This window comes from Equus quagga, chromosome 14, assembly GCF_021613505.1.
Source record: "Equus quagga isolate Etosha38 chromosome 14, UCLA_HA_Equagga_1.0, whole genome shotgun sequence".
Taxonomy (NCBI): domain Eukaryota; kingdom Metazoa; phylum Chordata; class Mammalia; order Perissodactyla; family Equidae; genus Equus; species Equus quagga.
The window spans coordinates 4,416,226-4,438,164 of NC_060280.1; the positions used below are offsets into that span (position 1 = coordinate 4,416,226).

General features: G+C 44.4%; 1 protein-coding gene across 5 annotated transcripts in view; it reads left to right on the forward strand.

Moving 5' to 3' along the window:
* The window catches only part of BDNF (brain derived neurotrophic factor), a 35,801-nt gene that overhangs the window by 1,151 nt on the left and 12,711 nt on the right, over positions 1-21,939 (forward strand). For 2 of the 5 annotated variants that reach the window (XM_046684755.1, XM_046684756.1), the window contains exon 1: positions 327-609. The exons of 1 other annotated variant lie outside the window; for it this stretch is intronic. The gene's annotated coding sequence lies outside the window, so the exon portion shown is untranslated. Of the gene's footprint in view, positions 1-326; positions 610-1,005; positions 1,133-20,486; positions 20,615-21,939 lie in introns of those variants that run through there. 2 more of the 5 variants (XR_006891866.1, XM_046684758.1) reach the window with 2 other exon arrangements.

Sequence of the window (21,939 nt, forward strand, 5' to 3'; positions counted from 1 at the left end):
GGGCCGGCTCGCCCCTCGAGGCGGCCGGCGGGCGCGGCGCGCGTCCTGCCGAGGCGCCCCGGGCGGCCGCGGGGCTTGCGGGGCTACGTCGCGGGGCCCCGGGGACAGGCGGCGCGGGGTGCGCGGGCCCGGGGAGCCCCGGGAGTCCCGGGGGCTGAGCCGGGGCAGGAAAAGGCGCGGCGTTCCCTTTAAGCGGCGGCCCCGCACTGTGTCGGTGGCGCGGGCGAGCCGGGGGCGGGGGCCGGGGGGCGGGGGGCGGCGCCGTCCGACCAATCCAGGCGCAACCGAAGAGCTAAATAATGTCTGACCCGAGCCGCAGCGCAGGCTGGAGCTCCGGTCCCCGCCGCCGCGCCCGGGCGCAGCCGCCCGCTCGCTGTCCCGCGCTCCCCGTCGCGCCGCGGGCTCCCGGGCGGGTTCGAGAGGCGGCCCGCACGCCCGCTGCTCCTCGTGGAGCTTTGATGAGACGCCCAACCTGCAGCCGCCACCGCTGCTGGGGGGCCGGCGGAGAGCGGCTCCGCGACGGGGCCCGGGGCTGCGCGCAGGGGCCGGGAGCGGGACGACGATGTGACTCCGCCGCCGGGGACCCGTGATCTTCGTGTGGACCCCGAGGTAGGCGAGCCGCGGGCGCGGGGCTGGGCGCGGGAAGCGCCCGTCTGCGGGGAAAGTTGGCTGCGGGGCCCCAAAGTTGGGGAAGAGGCAGAACTCCTCCCCTCCAGGAGAAGGGGCATTTGGAGTTGCTCCTGGGGAGCTTTCTCCTCCCACCCCACGACCCAGAGGGGTAGCCGGGACCCCGAGGGAGAGGGACCCCGGGAGGTCCTGGACTGGGAGGGAGAAAGCCAAGAGGAGACGCGGAGCGGCGCGAGGGAAGCGAAGCCGGCTCCCCGGGGACCCCCCGAAACCCTGCCCCGGGCGAGGAGGGGTCGTGAGAGAGATTTAGGACGCCAGCTGTCGGGGGCCCCGACTCAGGTGAGGGTGTCGAGGCTGGGATATGAATCCTTCTCCTAGGCTGGGCGATCCCCGCGCAGATTTGGGCGGGCCTTGTGTCCTCAGCCCGCATCCCGGTCCCCGGGGCTCAAGCCGGGCTGCACACGGTCACCTGCTCCCCAGGAACTGAGACCAAAGCCGACTGATACAAGTCCAACGCCATTGTATCCTGGAAAACTTGGGACCCTCTTGCCGCTCAGACTGGAAAGGGACTGCGGGACTCCGGGGCTGGCTGTGCCCTCACCTCTCCATCCCACACCCTTTCCTTGGGGCCTCTTCCGGGGAAGTGAGCGTTTTGACTTTCGGGGGCTGGGTGGGATGTGTGCGTGGGACGTCCTGACCCGGGTTGGTCTCTGGGGATGCGGAGCTGGAAGAAGGAATAGGTGAGTGAGCTGTGCCGGGAAAGAAATAGGTGAGGACTGAGGGCTTGATGCCCGACGGGCAGAGAAGGGGAATTGCAGACTGGTGGCACCCCCAGGGGGGAAAGCCTGGGGCCGCCGGGGTGCACCAGAGTCGCGGTCGAAGGATGCTGTGTTTGTGTGTTGGGGGTGGAGCGGGGTGGAGGGATGGGGGCGTGGGGGTGGCGATGAGGAGGAGGGGGCAGGGAGAGCCGCGCTAGGGAAGGTAGAGGGTGCCCTCTGCCGGCCGCGCGACCTAGAGAGGCTGCTGGGGGCGGGGACGTGGAGGATGGCGTTGCGGGATCCCTTCGGGAGCGGTGGGAGGGACTTGTTGAATGACGCTTCTGACTCCCGAATCGGACGAATTTTGACTCGTTGCGCCTCTTTGGCTCCAATGCAGAAAGTTTTCCTTGCGCTCGGGGAGCTTGGACAGGCTGCGGTGGATGGTGTGTTAGGGCTTCCTGGATCTTGTTTTAGGGTCCTCCAGGTATCTTACGTTGACTCCGCGATGTCAGCAGCAACCAGCGAACATTTTCTGACAAGAATGCAGGAATGTTCTTGGCCAGAAGCAAAGAAAAGCATATTTCTGAATGTTTATTAATTCTCTTAGTACAGTCATCTTTTAAAGCAAAGCAATATATAATTGGGAACGTTGGTTTTCAGCTGCATATAAAACATATACTATTAAATGAGACCTTCAAACTGGCTCGACTTCTTGGAAAATACCCATTTTCCTTTGTTTTTATCCCCACATCTATTTTCATATGAATTTGTTGTAAAGTCAAAAGCCATTTTGGTCTTAAAGTTATATTTCTACATACATATATGTTTTTTACACTTTTTTTTATTGAGGTATAAATTGCAGATTTAATTCCTCTAAACATGGGAGCCCTCAGTGTTTACCTCATCATGCAACATGATCATTTTTAAATTGGGGGTTTCTGAGACTATGGCATGTGGTGCTGCAAGTTATTACACGAAATATATCACGTTGCATGGAGAAATTACAGGTCAAAGTTTTGGCCCTGGGAACAGCATCCCTTTAAAACAATCGCTAACTTCTGTTCCCTGATTTTGCAAATAAATACGTTGCATAAGATTTTTCTTTTGTAAGTTTACCTCTGGACTACCAGCAGAGGTAAGAGAAAGGAAAGAGACACTTGTTGAAATGTAACCATAACCTTTACTGGAATTTAAAACATGTTGGTCACCATTACTGGAATTCCAGGGCCATAAAGTCGCTGTCTCTTTTCTTCTACTTTATTTTGCAAAATGTGATAAATGTTGGTAAATATAGACTGTGATAAGTATGATGACAAGAGAAGCGTTATGTATGTAGAGCTATTTTAAGTTATTACAGAACATTTTCTATTTATAAATGATATAAGCAGAAAGAAATGATTTCTAGATAAACAAGACTTACGTACATGTTTTGAAGCGTTAGAACATTGCAGACACACTTAGACATCACATTTTTTTTTAGAGCAAAATAACAGAGTAATTTTTCACATACCTTTGGAGCCTTTCATAGCCCATTCAGAGCTGAATTAGTAACTAGAAATCTTGTTTATTTTAAGGTGATATTTAAGGTCATTTGAGATGTATAGTACATCAGTATTTTGAGTATCCAAAAAAAAAAGCATTTAGGAAATCTCTTTTGAGATGTCTTTTCAATAAGTGTAACTTTTGCTTTCAAACAAAAGGAACCAAGAAAGCCTAAATTTGCCTAAACTGCAATGATCACCTCAAATGATCCATTTATACTATGTGAGTTAATTCCCTAAATCTCATAATGGCCAAAGGGGGAGGGGATGGTGCTGGAATATTGGCAGGTTCATTTTGATTCACCAGGAGGGAGCAAATCCTGTAAATAATGCAGATGTCTAAAATCCTGGCTCAAAGTCCTTGGGTTTCCTGTTTAATAGGGGCCCCATTAGAATGTAACCTATTCCCTTCTTCCTGGAACCGTCGAGAGTCACAGCTTCTCAATAGTCAAAATGCAGATGATTGATAATCACATTTCTTTCAAACATAAATAGCTGGCTTGTAGCTCGGCACACACAGCAGGCTGAGCACGCCCACCTGATAGCATAGAAAGAGCTTGTTTACATTTTTTTACGTTTGTCTTTAAAACCTTCTGTAAATATCCCCCCTTCACACACACACACACACACACACACACACACACACACACACACACGGCTCTATATCCCGGTAGTGAACCTGTGGAATGTAACAGCCAGCGGCTTTGGGTCTCAATCAGAGACTTAATCTTCTACTAAGCTTCAAGAATATTGAAGATGTACACAATGGAAAGGTCATATACAAGTAGTTGTTAACATTTTAAGAGTTAGGAAGTTCATCCCAGAGTAGGGAGAAGAAAATTTCAGATTTCCGGAATGAAAACAGAAAGCGTGGAGACTGTACGGTAGCTAAACTCTGAGTGTCTTTTAAAATGAAAGGCACTCCCATTTCACATGTCCATAATACCGAATTTATTTTAAGGGTTAAAACAAAATTTCCAACTTGCATCTCCCTGTGGGGAAGATTTTGGTTTGCCAGAGGGGGCTAGCTTAGCCCACTGCAAGTGACTATATCCCTTTAATAGGGTAATTGCTAACTCGTCCCGACTTGTTTTCAAACGATTGTTATGGAGCACTCAGTTTCCACTAATTGCAAAATTGCTGCTTAATTGAAGGACTCTCAGCCGTCTAGTGCAGCCATTCAGCCACTGGCAGGCTCTGTGATCTCAAGCTGTGAACTGCATTTTAAAGAGGCGTGGAGGAGAGAATTCGGGGGAATTCTAGGTTTAACTGCTGCCTGTTGTTCAGTGGAGGAAGAAATCATTTGAACCACAATCACATTCAGTTGCATTGTGATAAATTTTCTTTATTAGGGTGAATAACTTGCCCAGATGGGCTTCAAAAGTGAATGAGCAACTTGCTGGTTACACTCTGCAGCCGTTCACTTTGTTTCGTATGGAGTAATATTAAGCCATCAGTGAGGTTGGCAAATGCAATCCGTATGTCATTTGTATGTGAGATTTAACCCTAGGGAAAGAGGACGGCTTTGTTGTTTTTAAGCTTAGGCATGTGTGTCCTCAGAGTCCCCTTAAACTTCTCCTTAAGGCATAGAAAGAATTGTTTAATCCTAAATAATTTTATACTTAAATGTATCTCTGGCTTTCCAGAATACTTATAGTACTACTGCCTTAGAAAAGTCATGGACCCAATTATTAAATATATGGAATCATTGTTGATGACAGATACAATTCAATGGAGCTCACTAATATGTTGACTTAAAAAAATATGGGAGGTGAGGGAGTGGTAAATGAGTATGTTCTCTTAAGTGGAACAGGAAAGTATTCTTATTTCTGTAGAAAAACGTGAGTATCTGGTCAGATAAGATGTGTGGAAGCTTTCAGGTAAATGGAAGTACTCAAATTCAAGCGCAAACTCTGAGACACCTATGCTTTTGGTGAAACAAATCTAACCAAATACTACTGGATGCTAAGAAGTGGCTCATTGCCCAGCTGTCTCATTTATACCCTGCCTAAAGTTTGGGGCTGGGTTCCATTAGATGAAGTGGGGGGCTGGGTGGGGGGCAGGAGAGTGACTGGGGCAAGCAGAGTAAATTTACAGGCTTCACTGACAGCCATAATAAAGTAAAAGTTTATTTCCAGAGAGCCCAGAGAGTAACAAATGTTATACAGTTTTCCCCAAAGGTTCACTTGAAAGAACTTTTCATTGGTTGTCGTGGAAGTAATGTCCTGATTTTGAAAACTTGCAGAACCTAGTAGCTCTTAACGGCGCTTTCATCTTGGTTCCTTTGGTCTGACTCAAGCTTTATGACGACCTTCTGTGTTTTTGACGTGCCTCTGCACTTGGGGAGGCAGGAAGGCAGGCAAAGGACGAGTCCTTAGCTCCAAGACAGGATACCTCGGAAATGCAGACTTAAATGACTAAACAGAATCACTTAACTTCAAATCAAAATAAAACTAGAAGGCAACCTGTCATTTAATTGCAACTAGCATGTGTGAAATCAAATTCATATGATGGAAATTCAAACAAAATAAATGGGCAGTTTCCAGTACTTTAAGCAGCTCATGAAAAGTTGAAGTAACAGTGCCACCTAGGGAACAGGTCACCAGCTTTACCAGCCAAAGGACTTATTTGCCTTATGAGCCGTTTTCCCAAGGCTCCAGTTACTAGGATTTTCTTGCCACCCTATTCAGATCTGGTGAGTGTGCGTGTTGAGGGTGGAGAGGGGGGTTTAGGGTGCATTTGGGATGGTAGATGAGATTTTAAAACAGCCAGATACACAACTCAATACATACGCTGAGACCTTTCAGCGTTTAATATAGTAGCCGAATATAGAATAGTCTGCCAGGAATAAGGGCCGGCCTCCTTTTTAACGTTTATTATTTTCAAGGATATGCGCTAAGCCTTGAGTACAAAGGTTCTGATTTTATTTTCTTGCTACAGGCAATTCATTGCACTTTCTCAGATATAATAACACCAAATAAATTGAGTAGAGAGACCTTAAGAATGTCTTTGATCTGTGATCTAATTTTAACTTTAATGATTTGAGAAGACTTATAAAGGGTCATATGTGTCGCAAGACTTGAAACACCAAAAAAGTAAGGGGCAAAAAGGACAAGGCAAAGGAAATTGTAAGAATGAACCTCAACCTCGGAATAGGTAAAGATACACATCTGGACCAGCACCAAAAAGTGGTAATGGAACCAGGGACCATTTAGTTACAAGTTAGCTTAGAATTCTGTGACAACAAAAATCTGTATTTAATTCATTTTTCGTACTCCCGCAATAGCATCTAGACCAGCACTGGTGGTAGAGGGAGCACTCTGAGAAATATTGTTGAATGAACAGATAGATGGATTAATCATTGCTTCAGACTCCTACTAGCCATCTAGACAATGAAGAAACTTTATGGAAAAACGTCTCTCTGTTTTGCTGGTAGAGAGGCAGAAATTGGAGGAAACAAATGTAATAATACTTTGTTTTTTCTAGTACCGATTATAAATGTCCTTTAGTAGGCTTAGTTCTAAAATTTCTTGTGCACAATTTGGTTCACTCACAGAATTATCATGTTTTGGAACATATGAAATGTTAAAGTTGGTTTAGACAGTAGCAACTATGAACTTCCTGGTGGATTTTTGTTGAAGTGTTTTCAAATTTTTGGATACTGGTTACTGTGCTTCAGGGAATGGAAAACAGTATATGTTAAGTTTGTGCCAATTTCTGGTGAGTAGATAAACAAAGAAAGTCATTATATTGTCTGTACTTTGTGTCATTCATAGAAGCAATCATATGCAGAAAACTATTTTTCAGGAAAAAATACTAAAAAAAAGATTTATATATATAATACACACACACGCACACGCACACGGGTGGTGAGGGGGAGAAGAAGAGAGAAAGAAGGAAACTCATTGAGGAAAATCTCTGCCGTGCGGGAGGTGTCTCCCTGTCCTGGTTTTGGAGCTGCTGCCATCAGCATTTGCCGCATTTTCCGATGCTTGCTTTCTGCCTTCATGTGCTTTTGAAAACTGAAACCAGCCCAAATTGAAACAAGTTTCTCTATCTTTTCACATGTTCATTTATTTCTTGAATGATGAGGAGTGTTTTTAAACACACATAAATTTCTGTACCTCATGTAGAATCTGAAGGCCGAGAAATTTGCTCACGCTGTTGGGAGAGACACTTGGCCGGCGTCCCAGGCCACATTCCCAGACCCAGCTGTCAAAGGTGTTCTCTCTTATGCAACGTGGGGAAAGTGCGTCCAGCAGTAACGTGTTGGCTGATAATGCATCTGAAGGCACAGACGATATGCTTATCATATTGAAACATAAAGCCAGCAGACGTTCTGTTGAATGATAGAATCTGGATCATTTACATTTACTTAAATGTAAAATACTATGCTTAGGTTGAAAATCAATTGTATAACTGTAGGATAGAATAGGGAGCTGGGACAAGGTTTTGCGGGGCGACTTCCCAGATTGTAGAGAGGAAACCTAGATGGTTTAAGTTACTGCGGGTTCAGTGGGAGCCAGTGTTGTGACCTGGGGCAGTTAGAAGCATGGTACTCAATGGGGAAGCTCATCGTTCTCCGCTTGCTAAATAGACTGTATATAGAATAGTACCTTCAGTTCAAGAAAGTGAAATAAGCTGCTTTTGGTCCCTCAGTGACAAATTGATGTGTACTGAGATCACTGTGACCAGGATGCGCAGGGACTCTGACCACTGCTTGCAAGCGATGTTGGAGGGACTTGGCATGAGTGGCTCAGGGACAAGCAGACTGAGCCTGGAATGGCAACTAGATTTTGTCTCTCTTAGGAGCTCTGATCACGTGATGGCAGCTACCTGGAATGCTAGGTTAAGAATTCTGAAGCTGCCCAGGCTCAATGAGAAAGAATGTTCTCACTGATGGTTGATGCCCGCCGTGGCTGGGGGCTTGGCGTGGCAGCCTGTGTGATACGTTTTTGATGTCCTTATTGAGAGGACTGTCTCCATAAATGTGAAGAACTGGCATATGGAGAAGGGAGTAGGTTTACTTTCTTTTGCCCCAGAGAGCAGATCTAGGACCAGTGACGTAAATTTAGGTACTGTACATAGTATCTAGGAGAACTTCTGTTCCATTTAATTAAGCAAATACTGAATGCTTACTGTATACAAAGCAGTTTATTAGGGGCATTTATCATCTAACAAAGGAAAAAAAGAGGCTGCTTTGAAATATGGTCAGTTTCCTATTATAGGCGTTTAAGCAGAGGCTGAAACTATCTTAGAAAGAATGAGTGCTAACGTGGGAGGCTGAAGGTAGGTAGACTCTGATGTACCTTTGTATTCCTGACTTTTTCAAATACATTGACCAGATCAATATGTGATATTGATGCGCTCCTTAGTTTTAGTCACAAACATTTCTAATGATGACAATCTTGTATCTCTGTCTTTGAACCCTCTACCTGACACCTGTGCAGTGTCATGAGTTCAGGATCAGAAATCCTGCCCATTTCTTTGCAAAGTGCTGCCCTTTGACTTTTTCTATACTTACTTATGGATTCTCAAAAGTGGTTATTTTTCCTTTGGATCAGACTGAGTGGAATGTTTAAAAAATAGTCCCGATCAGATTCAGATGCCCAGATTGCTTAAGAAATTAACGTTTGACATTAGATTTTTTAGGAGGTTCAGCAGCTGAACTAAAAAACTTCTCAACATTCACCTTTCCCTTCTAGCAGCCATGAAATCTTCAGATATTCCAGTTTTCCAAAGTCTCTCTTTTTAAATGTAAACTGTCAAAGAAGTTGACCCCTGCCCCAACCCCATCAGGCTTCAACATGGACAGAGTTACTTTTTTCTAACTTATTTTGCTCTTCTGTAGAATACTTGGAGGTTAACGAACGTGGAGCTGTCATTAAAATGCAAGTTTAGACCAGAGGATGCACAGCCCACTCCAAGTACTCATGAATATTCATTCCTTATGATCTCTCCTGCTGCTTTCAAGTACTGTATTGTCAGTCAGCAGAGCAAACAGTTTACTATTTACATCCCCTTTAGGACATCACATATTTGATGGTTTATGTTGCCGCATGCATGTTTTCTCCTCAAAGCTTTCCTTTAAAAAAAGTAAACGTTATACACAGGGAATGATTCTTTTATTCATTAATTCACCAAGCATTAATCGAGTGCTTGGTAGATGCCAGGCACTGGGCTAGCTGAGGTTTCTTCTCCCCTCCGGGTCCATCCATCTTCAGGAGCTACTTGATAAGGAACTCCATTGATCCTCCCATACAAGGCTTCCATGACCTCTTCATGTACTCGCTTCTAAAGAGACCTGATCTAAAAAAAAAGGAATATGTTGAACAAATATTCGGAGCTACTTCAAAGAGCTTCCTGCCCACACGGTACTTTCAGTTATGGACTCTAACGTTTTGGAAGAACTTAATTCTTTTTCAAGAGATTGATCTTTTTTGTCCCCCTGAACTTCAGGTATCATATTGTGTTCACAGTAATACAACAAAAATGCTTGTTAGACGTTGTCTTAAGTATTTTGCTATTTGAGGCTGTTTCCTGAGGAACTCTTGTAGTGATGCCAATAGAAGCCACAGTAGAGGAACAACTTCTGGACCAAAGATGCTGTTCGTTTCCACTGACTTTATGATGGATTTTTCCCTTACATAAAAGGACGTGTTTAGGCCTCTTAGCATTCAGGAATGTGTCTTTCATTTGACAGTGTTTATAAATCCGCTGTGTTTTTACCCTAAAGCAACTTAAATTGTGAGAATGCTTCCATTTACCAAAAGCTGGTTTTGCTCAGTAAGGAAAAGGAGAGGGAAAAATCAGTTTAGTGAATACTATCTTGCCTTTAAACATTGGCCAATAGCATGTTTAAATTTAGTAATGTATTTCTTTAGAGTTTACTAAAACCCCTTTTCTGTCCATTGGGCCTCCTTTCACTGTGAAGTCAAGAGGTGTTTCTGCTCAAGTATGCGATAGAAGTAAGAATCTGCATGTGGCATTCGCGGATCATGTAAATATGTCAATAGAACCAGAGCACAGTTTGACATGGTCAACTCAAGAAATGTTCAACCTCCAGATACACAGCAAGAACCTCCTGACACACAAGGAAATCTTCACATAGTTCTTTTGTGAATCAAAAAAATCACAGGATCAGGAAGTGGTAGTAGGTCCCGTGTTCCTTCTGGGACCAAATCTAGAGCCATGTTCCTGGCCTTATCTTTCACTCCTGAGCGGGGCAGTCAGAATAAGCGGTAAATAAATAGTGCCAGAGACCACTCCATTCTTCGTTCTTTGAGACAAAATCGGAGGGAGAGACACATGTCCACTAACCTTCAAATTCGTCGTAGAAATATAAATAAGTAAATTGTAGGACTGGGTTTTTATTCCTTAAAAAAATCTTATGTGGAACCCCAATATGTGAAACAAAAATTAGCAATGCTATTCTAGTTGACCACAGATGGGAGCGACGGTGTCCAGGCCCCTTGACACTCTGCAAACCCAGTTGGAAGACTGCTTCTCTAGATCAAAAGTCAACAAGCAGAAACCCCAAAATCCTAAACCTTCCTTCCTTCCTCATGAAAATCGCAGGCCTCCTGCCCACTCTTGGGGCCATTCTCTGGCATTGAGAGTTGTGTTCACCCCCATGTTCAGAGTATTCACAGATGCTAACCTGATAAAGCAGATACTTCTATGTAAAATTTTTCCCATTGCATATTTTTTAGAAATAATCATAAATGTATAATGGTTGAGAAGCAATGCAGGATGACCTTATCTTAAACATTTTATTAATGATTAAAATGTATCATCATTAATACAATTTATTTTAAAATGCTCTTCCTAAAATCCTAGTGTATTTTTCTGGTTTTCACATTCCTGACAATGACTTTCTTAAAACTTGAAAGTGACTTTTATTCCAGAGCCTCTGATTGTTCTTCATAGTCATTCTCATGTAAACATCTAGGGGAACGCTCACCATCGCCGTTCCAAGCAATGTCAGGTTATAAAGACTTGCCCTCATGCAGCACCCGATAGGCATTGCTACTAGAACCAAGCCAATTGGTTTATCATCCCTAACCTTCCTACAGAACTTTACTGGCTAAAGTCATGTAGACAAGATTGCATATTTCAATAATAATCTTGTCCAAAGGCGTATTGTTCCAAACATTCAAAAATTCATCCGCATGTCTCACCCCATTTGATCCTACAAATAACCCTTTGAAAATAGTTGGGCAGACATTATTCCTATATAACAGATGAGGAAACTGAAGCTCAGAGTAGCTAGATAACTTGATGTGAGATGCACAGCTCTAGAACCAGAGCAAGGATTACAGTCCACTGACTCCTCCTAACCCAGTCGTCTTACCATCACTCTGGCTGTCTACAACCATGACCTGCAGTATTCAAGTAAGAAACCATGTTTCACCCTTGACGTATTAGCGTGAGGGCCTAGCACAGGTGTGGGGCAATAGCATCCCCCTGGCCTGGAGTCCACTCTCTCTCTAGAGTGGGGACTGGTGACCTTCTGTGTACCAAGGAAGAAAATGATGATTGGAAGATAAAAAATGTATATTCTAAGCAGTTTTTAATTTAGTTTTCTTTTTTTTTAAAAAGAATTCTTGAGAAGAGGGAAAATGAACATGATTTTTGATGCCTTATTCCTTGAGCTTCTTAGCTATAATTTTGCTTAAAGCTGAGGGTCCTCGTAAGTGAACTTTTGGAGAACACAGCATAGACTACTGTTTCCCAAACATGGCGATCATCAGAATTACCTTTGAAATTTAAAAGAAAATACAGGTATCGGGTCCTAGTCCCTGAGATTCATAGATTTGAGACATATGTTTAGAAACTTCTACAGGTGGTTCAGACGTGCAGGAAAGTTTAAGAATTGCTGAACTAGAAGCCAAATAAATTGAATATCCTGTGATTTAGAGAGATTTCTCATTTACTTTATTGCGCAAGTACTTGCACTGAGCTTGGTTAGAGGGGATTTACAGCCTGTAAATAATCAGAAATTCAGAGGCTTTGCGTCGGGAGGCCTGCTGAAGATACTCTTCTGACCCGAGAGCTATTTCCTAATCAGGAACTTCCATGTGAGAGCAAAGGCCTGGGACAGCATCCCAGGTCATCACTCACTAGGTCTGTGACCTCGTACAAGTTACTTCAGATCTCTGTGCCTCAGCCTCTTCCCAGGGGAGTGCTGGGGATTAAATGTGTTACTACAAGTAACGTGCTTAGAACAGGGCTTGGCATAGGAAATGCAGAATGAGTTTGAGCCACTGCTGTTATTTGGCACTTTCCAGTCCCAAAAGAACACCTTTTACAACTTATTATCAAGACAATTAAAAACTTTATCAGCATGCTTCATGCCTAAACTTGTGTCAGTTTGTGCCAAAGTGGACTAGACCAAAACTGTTTTGTTATAATCCTTGCAGTCTAATTTGTTTACTCATGGTTCTCTCCTCCTTTCATCCATCTAAATCCTGCTCGCTCTTTAAGACCCAGCTCTAATTCTGCTTCCTCTGGAAAGACTCCTGCCCAGGATAACCTCACTCCGTCTGACTTCCAAAGTCGTCTGTGGTCTGCATCTCACAACTTAGTTACATAAGCAATTGTGCAACCATTAAATCATTATCAGGTGTCTTCTCTGTGTCAGCTTCTGTGCTAGGAGCTGTGGATATGATGTTCTAGTCTAGATGAATATTCTAGAATATCTCACTCAGGATAGTCTTTTGACTTTAAGGAAACGTTTCCTAAATAGAAACTTCATGAGGCAGCCCAGGCCTGGTACCTGCATTCCTGGGTTTGATGATCAAGTTTAATTCCAGGCCCACTACTTACTGGATCTGTGATCTTGGGCAGGTTACTTAAATTCTCTGTGCCTAGAATAATGTTGAGGGAAATCCTTTTCCCCTATGCTGTGTTTCCATGAGGGGACTTGCTTCCTAAGAGGGAACACTATCAGAGGAGCATTCTGGGCCCTTCTCTTGTCCCCATTACTGGCTCTTTTCCATGAGATGAGAAGTGATTAGTCTGATTGCTGGGACCCACTAGATCTGTCATCTACTGGACTATACAGCACGTAAACCAAAGCAACAGACCACTGTGCTGAAGTCGAGCCCACTTCTTTCTTGCTCTGTGGACCACCGCACCCAAATTTGTAGGTTCTTGGCATTCTAGCCCTTATGCAGTAAGCAATAAATCCAGGGCTGGCTTCTTGCAGGACCTGCCAAGACCTCTGTCCCCTCGGTTCCCATTTTTCTGCCTCCCTTTGTGTGGGTCCCAGGGCTTTGGTTCGAGATAGTAGGAAAGAGGCCCCACTGTGTTTCCAACACAGCTTGGCTGACATGAGGCTGACTCTGTATTATGATTCCCAGTTGGCAACTTGTTTCTATTCTGTTCTCAATTCAGAATCCCTAGAGGAATAAATGATAATTTTTTCAAAGTTGAATAAGATATGGTCCTTGTCCCAAAGAAGCTGTCTTATATGTTAGCTTTTCCCCAAATATGAACTGGTTATAAGTTAGCTTTTCTTCTCCCATGCATTTTAGTCTTAATTCTACAATTAAAATTATAAACCCTTTGGAAGCAAAAATTATGTCTCCTACATTTTCTTAGTCCCCATTGCACATAGCCAACTGATGGGCACATACATAGTAGTGGCACCATAGGTACTTGCTAAATAATTCAACATGTCCTTCCCTCATGGAAAAGATAACATTTCAGTGTTGTTGTGATCAGCTAGGAAAGCACTCTAGATGGGAAATCAGTTCTAGATAAGTATCCGTCAGTGAGTCTTTCAGTTTCCAGCTTATATGCCCCAGAAACTCACCAGCATTGAAGTCTTCATGGGTGCTTCGTCTTGCTTTATGGCTTGTAGGTGCTGAGAGGTTAGCAGATTAGATAATATAATCTTTTCCTTTACAAAATATGATCTATATTGAGCAAAAACCTGGGCCAACAGCCCCCTGTCCTCTGTCACCTTCCCCCACTTTTCTCCCCCTCCTTTGAGGCTGCCCCTGTGCATATGTCAATTACAACATGTACTACATTGAACTATGATTGTCAGTTTATGTGTCTAACCTGTTCCCCACCTCCCTCTAACAGTGAAGTCCCAAACACCATTCGTTTTGGTATCCCCGGTGTCTGTGCTCAGAGAATGTCTGTTAAATGAACAAAACTAAAAAAATAAATTTTAGGAGAAGGCTGAGTCACAGTCCTCCTGAGCTGTAAGTGTGATTACAAGTTGACATCCAAGTGAAAGGTTTTCAGAGAGAACCCAACCACAGAGGGATGGGTGACCTTCGTAGCTCTAAAAGGAGAAGAGACAGAAATGAGCTTTAAAAACATCTGTGGGGTTTTTCCTCATGGAATAAACATGGTCTGCAACTGAGTTTTCTTCACATGAGGGAATGACAGAAACACAGCTGGTTATGACCTTCAGCTTCAACCAAGTGGCCAGAGCTCTGCTGATGAAACATGAGTTGTCTCTCTGACCCTGACGTACTCTTGGAGGTGTCGGCTCATTGTCCTCGCGTCCTGTAAACATTTTTGTAAGAATTGTTTGTGCACTTGTGAACCTCTCACTAAGTGATTTACCATATCAAGTTGACCCTATGGGGCAACGTTGAAACACTTCCCTTGAAAGTGACTGAGAGTTAGCTGGGAGTGCGCCACCTCCGTAGGTGTCTGGCTTTCTTGTTATATTTCAAAATCAGTGACAATTTAAACTCAGGATTCAGTCACTTGAAGAATCCATTAAGAGTTACCACATTAATTATTCCTGCTTTACATGAAGCAGCCTTGAAAATGATTTTCCTAAAGTGAGGTACATCTAAACTTGGTAAGTTCTTAATACCCAGTGTTGAATAAATAAATGAACCATTAAAATAGAACACATTCGTATGCTTAATTGGAGGTAGTTTAAGCCTCTTATGCAAGAGGAGACTCTGACTTGAAATAATATAGGCTAGTAAGCCTTCTCAAGAAATTTCTGTAAGGAAACATGGTCTGCTGTGAAACATGAAGCTGGAGGAGAGAGGATGTTGTATTTGATCCAAAGTGGCCTTGGAGCTTCTCAACATGGCCTAAAGTCAAGGTCCATCATTTCCTCAACAGATGGTCTTAGAATTCATCACACCCTTTAGATTACTTGGACCCAGCTGGACCAGGCACCTGGCGCAAGGACCTTCCTTCGTCTATGTAGAAAGGTGTCCTTTGCTTTCTTTTTCTGAGTTCCATACACTCTTCTGATTTCCTAACCAGGCATCTGGATGGCAGTACCAAGTTAGGGCACCTCCAGTGAACTTCCTCCTGTGATTATTTCATGCATCTTGGAAGGCTTCACTTCCGGAAGGTGGGGAAAGCAACCTTGGATTTTCATGAGTAGTTTAACATTGTGGTGCAGCTTGACCATCCATTTAATGGAAGATCTGCTTTCCAGATGACTGTACATATGCAGATGAGAATTTTTTTCCTTTTTGCTTTTTAGGTGGTTTCTCATTCAGTTTCTAAATTTGTGGTAAAAGGTCTTCTAGGGAGCATTTTCAGAAATGTTTGAAGTTTGCATCTAATTTTGGAAGAAAGTTGGGAGGCCCACCCGTGTGTGATGGGCACATGTCTCCCACACCTATGCTGATCACAGGGAATGAGGGCCATCCTTCTGGATCATTCTTCGACATTGATCTTGCCTTTGTATTCAGGTCTATATCCTTAAAGTTTGCTCCCAGAGATGTCTCCCTAATTTTCCTGTTAGGTTTATGGAATTTGCAGGATGTTCAATGGCAGACAACCAAATATGGAGTCATTTAACCCCGTGTCTTCCTCTTCAAGTCTCTGTCAGCCTGCTCTGTTCACATCTAGATTCCATCTGTTGGAAGTTTTCTCTTCCCCCACCTTCTCAGGTCTCAGAGACTTTGGAGATGGCTCTCATTGTCCCCCTGTGCTTGGCCATGGGCTCCCCTCAGGCTGATGTGGTGCTCGTATCAGTTGTCTACAAAGTTGCCTTTTCCATATGGTGAGGACAGCATGATGCCGTGAGTCAGGAAGGGCAAGAACTGGTCCTCCTCATCTCACAGAGCAGGGTCCTTGGATTGGTTTACCCATGAAGGTTCACCCATGAATGCGCACAATTTGTTGGTAACAAATGGCTGATTATCCACATTTCATAGGGTCTACTTAATAGCCAATGGGAAAGGCAGGAATGGGTCTTCAGCCCCCAGCCCAGGTACTGTCCTCTGTACCCAACTCTCCTGCCTAGTGCTGGTTTCTTCCAGGGAAACTGAGATGGCCACCACCAGACTTCTTGATTGTAGTCACTACCAGGATGCAAGCAAAGGCACTGGGGTACATCTCTTGAGTGTCTATTGCGTCAGAGCAGTGTGGGAGACTCTGGTGCCAAAGTGAAGCCACTAGGCTAAACATTTTTTTTAAGTTGGTTATTTTTCATTTAATTTTTTGATAATTTACTTACATAATTTAAAAATCAAGCTGGTATCAGCTATCCCACTACTGGGTGTCTATCCAAAGAGCTTGAAGTCAGTAATTCCAAAAGTCCCATGCACCCCAATGTTCATTGCAGCATTATTTACAATAGCCAAGACATGGAAGCAACCTAAGTGCCCATCAACAGATGAATGGATAAAGAAGATGTGGTCCATATATACACAATGGAATACTACTCAGCCATAAAAAAAGAACAAAATCATCCCATTTGCAACAACATGGATGGACCTTAAGGGAATTATGTTAAGTGAAATAAGCCAGATAGAGACGGACAATCTCTGTATGACTCCACTCATATGAGGAATTTAAACATGTAGACAAAGAGAACAGATTAGTGGCTACCAGGGGAAAGGTGGGGTGGGAGGTGGGCACAAAGGGTGAAGGGGTGCACCTATAACACGACTGACAAACAATAATGCACAACTGAAATTTCACAAGATTGTAACCTATCATTAGCTCAATTAAAAAAACATCACGCTGGTATCAAAAAGTCTACATTGAGAAGTCTTTCCCTACCCAACACGTACTGTCTAGAGGTGATCACTTATATTAGTCTCATGTGAATCGTCTAAAGTGTGTTCTATGGAAATGCAAGTAAATATGAATGTGTCTTGTTATATCCCCCCATTTTTAAAACAAAAGGTCGTGTGTGGTACATATACTGTTCTGTGCTTTGCTTTTATACTCACCGAGGTCTTTCAGAGAGCTTTCCATTGCAGTATATGGGGAGCTGACTTGTTCCTCACAGTTGTGTGGATTCCATTATAAGTATCTACTATAGTTTGTCTACTTTCCTGGAGCTGGAAATGGGGCTACTGCTAGTGTTTTGCTCTTCTGTGCCTTGTTGCGGTTAATAAATTTGTATATACATCATTTTGTACATGTGCACCTACCTGTATCCATACGTTTCTTCTCAGAGGCAGAAGTGCTGGATCAGCAGGGAAACTCATTTATAACTTCCAGAGGTATTGCCCAATTGTCCTGCAAAGGGCTTGAAGCGTTTGGACTCCCACCCCCTGTGTACGAGACGCCTGTTTCTCTACTTCTCACCAACAGAGTGCGTGTCAGTCTGAGAGAGGAGGAATGGGAGGTGAGCTTCTAAGTGAAGTCTCTCTCAGGTTCTAACTGTGCCCCTAGTTTGTAGTGGGAATACCACACACTCCCCAGAGCTGGGGCATGCGCCAGTTCCAGTGGAAAGCATGCCCTGCCGTGGCCATGACCTTATGCCAGCTCTGGTGACACACATGCAATGGACCCACGTTGCACTTGCAGAATTTCCTGCAGTCGAAAGTTGAGCATGCATTGGTTATTCACCTAACTGGTAGCGCAAGATCTATAGAGCACAACAGAGTTTATTGGAACAGAAAAGGAAATTGTTCCACCGCAGCACACTGTGCACCAGACGTTAGCACTTGTTTCTCAGCTGTTAACCTTATTTCTAGGGACTGAGTTGGAGAGATGTACCCTAAGTCACAGAGGAAGTCTTGCTAAACCTGGAACCTTCATACCCAAGGGGATGCTCCTTTGAGGAATGATTTTGCACTTCCCCCAAGATTCGTAATGAAATGCTTAGTACTTTATAGGATAGATTAAAACTGCTGCGGCACAGTGTCGGCGTTGAACTCTGATGCAGTATTGCAGGCTTCTCCCCTGAAGTTGCCAGGCCATCCCCTGCGTTAGACGGACAGGACACCCAGTGAAAACACGTCAGCGGCAGCCTCGAGAACATCTCCACACTTTGAAAAGCATACATTCCAGGTCGTCCTCACGTCACTTCTTACCATTCCCATTGGAAGGATCGATTCTCAATCTTATTTTTCTCTGAGGACAGTGTGCTTTGTTCAGAAAAAATTTCCTTTAGTTCCACTGCATAGAAAAGTGTGGTAAATGGAGCCTGGTGGAATGGTTCTTCAATCCAGATGGACATTGTTCTTTTTCATGGAATTTTTGCCAGGGCCACTTTAAGAGGGAAAGCCACTCCTCTTCCCCTATAGGGACGGGCTGCTGTGATGACTGTGTCGGGCCTACACAGGAAATAATTCCTGGGCCGAAGGGTGGACTGCCAGAAGCCAGCTCACACACCGCTGATAAATGCACGTTTTCTTTTGTTAATACCTGTGAAGACTTTCACAACAGGCCTTTCCAGTTTTGTTCTCAGGCTCCTTGCAGCTCCTCCTCTGGAAGTCTGCTCTCTTCCAAGGGCTGACGATGGCCGGAAGCAAGGTGTTCTGTCTTCTGTGCCATCCTCATCCAAGCTGCCACACACTCTCAGGTGTCTGTTCTGCATCAACTCAGTGTGGCTGTGGGCTCCATTTGGCCTGCCGTTCAGGCCAAGGGCCTCTGGGTACCAGTTTGGTGTCAAAGAACCCACATGAGATCTCTACTCTGTCACCCTTGTTCCTGTGGCTGTTTTGACTTGATTGCTCCTGTTGGCACAGTCTGAGAGTCCACTGCTCTGTCTGTGCTGGACAGTCTGTTTTGCTGTCTTTGGGGCCCTAACTAGGTGTCTGAACGACTCCCCGAGAATAAATTTGAGGTCGTCTTGCTATACCTTTGTATTGACTCACATCTCAGTCCTCACCTCTGCTCTGGAGTGACAGGACAAATGGCATGGGTCACGGGGTGGGGGGTGGCCTAGGGTGCCAGGCCTCCAGACTTTGAGGGGATTAGGTTGGGGCACTCAAAAGAAAGATTTTATGTCACAAGTATTTTTTTAAAAAGGCACCTTGGCCCTTGGGTCTTGACTGAAATCATGCTTACTCAAGTGGAGTCGACACAGGAGCATTTGGCAGTTGTGGTTACTGGTCTGAAAGCGCGTGGTTCTGTTCCAGTGCCTGAAGAGATCTGCTCCGGGGAAAACGTACTGACATTTCAAACCAATTACCTTCATGCCTAGTTTTGACACTGTGCCCTACTGAGTATGCATGTGTGGTTGGTACCCTGAGGGAATAATTCAGTATTGAGAAGAGGGCAGTAAGGAAGAAACTGTAGGTTTATATTCAGCCTCCGTGGAATTAGTGTGTAAACAAACCGCTTGTCAGGAATGATCATAAGGGGCTTTGCTTAAATAAATAAGAAATTGGTGCATAAGGTCTGCAGGATCTCTCCGCCAAGTAGACTTCCCTCAGAATATAAGACACCGCATCCACATCTGACCCCATTTGGAAAGAAGCCTGTGAGCCAGCCCTGGTTTAAATTCCATTTCCCCGCACGCCGGGAGTATGGTCTGGGGCAGTTTATACCAAACTTCTCCGGGCCTCTGCATTCTCAGCTGTAGACTATGGATAATTAGATTCTTTACCTTGTAGCTAATAAATGTTAGCGATTATTTTTAATCACTTTTAATACAAAGAGAAGTTTGACGTTACTTATTTACCCAGCTGCCCAGAGCATCTTCCAACAGTCCCTCCATATACACGGCCGTCCCCACCGATACTGTATCTATTCCTCGGTACTCTGTAGAAACCCAGCCCCCCTCCTGTTGCTTAGGTTAAACGTATCTGTGTTGAGCTCGCCTGTCTTCTGGAGGAATTAGTGTTGAGTGAAGAGGGATGGAAACACACAGATGTTCTCACCGTCCTGGTCCTCATGGAGCCACAGAATTGGATGTTTCCCTATATGTACTTTCCATGGGCCTAAGTGATGTGGATATTTTCTGACCAGCCATGCGGATCTTTTGTCATCTGAGAAGTTAATATTTTCCTTGTATTTTATAGTAGCTCTGGCAGATGGCCAGTCTCTTGAAGAGAGTCCACGTGGCTCGCTATGCACCGGGCGGGCTCACCTCGGTGCGCTGTTCAGATGAACGTGACCCTTGGGAGACCTGGGGCTGAGGTAGCTCGGTGGGCAGGGGAACCCATTCAAGTACTTTTGCTCCTGCGTTAAGCTACAAATAATGAGCACTTTCCCCTGCTTTACAATAAGTAATTAAAAGAAATTATAGAGTTGGACACAAAAATAACCCGAAGGACAACAGTGTGTGGAGCCACCAGTTTCCCCGTGTGTGCAGAAGTCTAATCCTCGGGAACACTCAGAACGTTGAGTTTCTGCGGAAAGGGTTGCATGTCCACACATGTTTTGGCACCTGTCCACACGCTTCTGCATGGCGTGACTGCGTCCCAGAAGAAGGGCCGCCGTGCGTGCATATGCACCTCCGTGGAATTTGCCCAACTGGTTCCTGAAAATGGTCTCGTAAAGGTGAGCCGCAGATAGCTGACAGCCTTCTCTTGCTAATTTTATCTTTTCCTTAGGATTTCTTGATAGTGGTTTTAGAAGGATTGCTCTTCTTTTGTCTGTTGAAGCATCTCAACTATTTGGTTTCTCTCCCTCACCTATTTTCACCTCTCTTGCTTTTTTAAATTTAATGTTCTATGCACTTCAGAGGATGGGGCGTGATCTAGAGAGGTCTCTTCATCAGGTGAGAATTGTCCCTCCGGTTTTCCATGTCACCCTTCTGAATTAATGACTTTGAAGCCTTCCAGTTGGGACCTCAGATGGGTTTAATCATGTAAAGATATTCTGTCTATAATGGAAATTGCTCTGATAACTAATTAACCACAGGAATACTCCGGCTGTGGAAAATTTCAGGAGCACCATCTGTGGAAAAACTGAGAAGGGCATGCCTTTACCGCAGCTCTGGGGTCCATTAAGAGTGTGTTTATGTGGCGACGGTGCCTAGTGGGTGTTGGCTCACAGCTGTCAGAATTCCTGTAGCATCTCATGGCAGGAACTCCGCGTGCCCAGCGACACCCTCAAAGCAACCTGTTGATTTGAAGCTGCCAATTCAGATGAAAGAGACTGTAATAGGACTGACGGGTCTTAACTTTCTCTGTCTTGCTTTGTTGGTGGTATGGTTTTTTTTTTAAATTGTAATTGTTCTGGCATGTTCCCAATCTCCGCATTATGGCAAACTTCTTTTATTCAAGGGAGATTCCCTTTATCCTCTGGTATGAGAGAGTTACTGCATGTTCTCCTCTTAGGAAACAAGAATCCAGTTGTGTCACCCTGCATTTTTTTTAGGCACGGAGCATGCTCTGCTGTCCTTTCACAACATCCCCTGGTTGTAGGTGTGCCTCGTTTGTAATCTGGAGGAGGCTGTCCCTTAACTGTGTTGACGTCTGCACTATGTGGGGCTCAAGGTGGAACCTGATGATAGTGGGGATCCTGCCTGGGAAAATAGGGTTCTTTGTCATCTCAGTCCCACCCATTTGCAAATGATTCCCCAGCAACACTGTCAGGGTTCCCAGTGTGAGTCATTTGCATTTGTACTGGTGAATTTGACGCCTTCTTGGTGTTTGGAACCGAGCCACCTTGCAGTCCTTTGTAAAAAGCCCCAACAGTGGACCAGTCTCCGGTTCTGTTTGTGAAACCACCCCATCAACTCCTTGGTGATGTTATTCAACTCAAAAATTTTTGTACTTTTCTTTGGAAATCTGCCTTAATTTTTACACCTTCGGGTCCTTCGGTCTTGAAACATGATCCCAGATGTTAGAACCCAACTGAGAAATTGGGCTGCCTGCTTG